Raw genomic sequence first — 4,581 nt, 5'->3', positions numbered from 1 at the left:
CCCTGAACTCCTTATTTCCATCATTGCATAACATGTATCCACAAGATAACAATGTGTAGCAACTTTTAGTTTAATATATCGTGGAATTTTTCTCAAAAAATAAAAAAACAATTGTGCAAAAGGAGATAACAAAACATCCTCGCCAAAGCCAAATGTTCATCCTCAAAAGTCAAAACCCAAACCTGAAAGGCAACGATCTAGAAGGTTATCCCAACACAATAGCCTTAACGAGTTCTCTGTTTGAACAACAATTTGGACAAATGACTTGAGAATCATTTTCAAAGTTGTTATGATCTTTGAAACTAACAATCTTTGAGGTTCTATCCCCAACACTATAACCTCGATGAGTTCTGGAACTCCAAATTAAAATGGCTTAGGTCAATTGAGTGTTTACATTGGTTACCATCAACTAAGTAATTCTTTCAAATCTCAGGCAGCAAGAGTTTCAAAGGACCGGTCAATCTGACTATTTTGTAGCTCACGGCATTAGAATCTTGAGACCTATCGGGATTCCAATTCCTAGGTCAGTTACCCTTAATTTTGAGGGATCAATTGTTAATTCAGCTTTCATGGTGTGATTCCACCATTTGTTTCTGTCACAGGATCAACATATAAGAAAATCAAGGTCAGGGTGAAGGCAACAATGGCAGCACCAGCGCAAGCAACAATCTGCACAATTGTTGTGAAAAAAAAAATACAACTATCTTAACAGATATATGCAGCAGTTCAGTATAGCAAAACTACAATTCTAGTAAATGCATCATCACAAAAGCGGCAAGCAGATGGCGGATCAATATCAGAGAACATAAGCATAAGCTAATTTGGGGTTATTTTTATCAAACCCAAATATCAGAAAATGCAATGATCTCTTCTAAGGAATAATTTTCACTACTGGAACTATCAGCAGGACATTTACACGCTTAAAAACAGGAAACATTTAGTCAATACATTTAGTAAAAAAGTGAAGGACTTATTGGAACCTGCAATATGCTAGCCATGAATTGATCAGCCATGCTCATCAAGCCATCCCACAAACGTGTTTTCCACGATGCTCGAGAGAGCAAAAGCACCAAAACCAAATGCAAACTATTTTTTTTTAAAAACCAACCCATTCAAGATCTCACTTCTTTGTTTCTCCGCAACTATTATCCCACCTCTATGATCTCAGAGGTTCCAACACCAACCATATCACCTCAATGAGTTCTCTGTTTAGGAATTCAATTAGGGAAATCTACATGAATACGTTTCAAAGTTGTAGAAGCATGAAGTTTGAAAGCAACAAATACCCAACTCTATATATAACCTTATTGAGTAAACTGTCGGAACTATAGATATCTCAGTGGACTATTTCAAATCTCAGGCAACCACTGTTTTTAGGAACCAATCCGACTACTCTTCCTGAGCTAGATATATAATTTTGGGACATGTCTAAGTTCGATTCTCTGGACAGACACCCTTATCAATAGGGATCGATTGTTACATTGTAAAAGCAACCAGCTCACATACACCATTTAATTCGGAAATCCGATTCAGGGTCAAGGCAACAGAGGCATCACCAGATATGAATTCCAACAAAGCAAATCCCTCAGAATTGCCACCAAGACAATCATCAAACAGGGTTCTTCAACCCCAACAAATGAGGAAGACCCAATCTTTCATCATTAGGATATAAGACAAATGGACACCAACCCCATATATATTAGGGTGTATCAAACAGAGACAAAATCGAATGGTCTAATCACATCACAGATTGATATCCATAGAGTGAACCCAATCAAATGGTAAAAGTAAAACCATTCTTACTTGAGAGACTTGGTTTTTCCGAATGGCCAATTAGGGACACATAGTTTTTCACGAACCAAGAGAGGAAGCTCGCCATCTCGAACACCAATTTCCCCTTTCAAATTCATCTGCATGAAAGACGAGTGTTAAATCGAAATCAACCATTTGTTTATGTGACAGGGTCAACATATAAGAAAATCAGGGTCAGGGTGAAGGCAACAATGGCAGCACCAGCGAAGGCAACAATCTGCACGGGACTATCTTAGCAGATATATGCAGCAGTTCAGTATAGAAAAGCTACAATTCTCGTAAATGCATCATAACAAAAGTGACAAGAAGATGGTGGATCAATATCAGAGACCATAAACATAAGCTAATTTGGGGTTATTTTTATCAAACCCAAACATCAGAAAATGCAATGATCTCTTCTAAGGAATAATTTTCACTACTGGAACTATCATCAGGACATTTACACGTTTAAAAATAGAAAACATTTAGTCAATACATTAACATGCAATATGCTAGCACTGAAATGATCAGCCATGCTCATCAAACCATCCCGCAAACGTGTTTTCCACAATGCTAAAAACAGCAAAAGCACCGAAACCAATTGCAAACTATTTTCTCTGGAGCTATTATCCCACCTCTATCAGAGATTCCAACACCAACCATATCACCTCAAGGAGTTCTCTGTTTAGGAATCCAGTTTGGGAAATTTACATGAATATGTTTCAAAGTTGCAGAAGCTTGAAGTATGTTTTAAAGCAACAAATACCCAAATCTATACATAACCTTATTGATTAAAATGTCGGAACTATAGATAACTCAGCGCACTATTTCAAATCTCAGGCAACAACCGTTTTTAGGAATCAATCCAACTATTCTTTCTGAGCTCGATATATAAGTATCTTGGGACATGTCTAAGATCAATTCTCGGAACATATACCCTTATCAATAGGTATCAATTGTTACATTGTAAAACCAACCAGCTCTGTTGTGTAATACACCATTTAATTCAGAAATCTGATTCAGGGTTAAGGCAACAGAGGCATCACCAGATATGAATTCCAGCAAAGAAAATCCCTCAGAATTGCCATGAAGACAATCAAACAGGGTTCTTCAACCCCAACAAACGAGGAAGACCCAATCTTTCATCATTGGGATATAAAACAAACAGACACCATCCCCATATATTTTAGGGTATATTAAACAGAGACAAAATTGAATGGTCTAATCACATCACAGATTGATAACCATAGTCACACCCAATCAAATGGTAAAAGTAAAACCATTCTTACTTGAGAGACTTGGTTTTTCCGAATGGCCAATTAGGGACACATAGTTTTTCACAAACCAAGAGAGGAAGCTCGCCATCTCGAACACCAATTTCCCCTTTCAAATTCATCTGCAAGAAAGACGAGTGTTAAATCGAAATCAGGATGATTGAGAATTGATCAAACAAGAGAGACAGAGAGTGAAAGGGCGATATTTACCTTTCGTGAAGCTAATTCCATCTCTGAGACACGAAATCTGAACAGATCTCTCGTCATCTCCTTCTCTATCTATCTTTGAAAACCAAGAGAAACCCATAAACTTGCAGTTTATGAATTTTAAATTCAAGCTCGGACTTTATGGTCAAACCAAACAAATAGCCTGCCTTTATGTAACAACTCTTTCACTTTTGTTTTTCTCCGCAACTATTTTCCAACCTCTTTTTTTATTTAACACAAGGCTACAATCTCAGAGGTTCCAACACCAGGAATATCGCCTCAATGAGTTCTCAGTTTAGAACTCTAATTTGGGTAATTCACGTGAATAAATTTCAAAGTTGCAGAATCATGAAGTAACTTTGAAAGCAACATCCCCAACAGTAAAACCTCATTGAGTGAACTCAACATATTGTTTAAAATCTTAGGCAACAATACCGTTTTAAGGGACCAATCCGAATACCCTTTCTGAGGCAACATCTCAGCAAATTATTTTACAAATCAGGCAACACCCGTTTTGAGGGACCAGTCCGACTACTCTTTCAGAGCTCGGTACATTAGTATCAGTGTGAAGGGACATCTCTAAAACTGATTCTCGGGACATACCCTTATTAATAGGGATAGGGATCCATGGCTGCCAGCAACAAAAACCAATTGTGTGGTGTAATACACCATTTAATCCGAATATCCGATTGAGGGTCAAGGCAACAGAGGGGCATCACCAGATATGAAATCCCTCAGAAATGCCACCAAGGCAATCAAATAGGTTCTTCAACCCCCAACAAATGAGGGAGATCGACCCAATTTGTCATCATTGGGATATAATTACAGGGTGCATTCAACATAGACAATATCGAAGGGTCTAATCGCATCACAGATCGATAACAATATACCGAACCCAATCAAATGGTAAAAGTGTAAAACCATTCTTACTTGAGAGACTTGGTTTTTCCGAATGGCCAATTAGGGATACTAAGTCTGTATCCATCCCAGAAACGAAGCCCGCTATCACGAACAACAATTTCCCCTTTCAAATTCATCTGCATAAATAAAGATTTAAAACCTAGAATCAGAATCGAAAAAAGATTCAATCTTTAACAGAAACCCTAGATTTCAAGTTAATAGGGAGAGAGAGAGAGGGGGTGGGGGTTTACCTTCCGTGAGGTGAAACTCCGATATCTGGGACACGGAGTCTGAATTGGATCTTTGTCATCTCCTTGTCTTCACAGAGAGAAGAACCGAGAGAGAGTTCTTATTTGAATTAAAAAGTGAGAGAGTCGTTACACAGAGGTCAAGCTTTTATTTGAAATTC

The sequence above is a fragment of the Argentina anserina genome, chromosome 3 (assembly GCF_933775445.1).
Source record: "Argentina anserina chromosome 3, drPotAnse1.1, whole genome shotgun sequence".
NCBI lineage: Eukaryota > Viridiplantae > Streptophyta > Magnoliopsida > Rosales > Rosaceae > Argentina > Argentina anserina.
The sequence above is the reverse complement of the archived record's forward strand: the minus strand, read 5'-3'. Positions refer to the sequence as shown.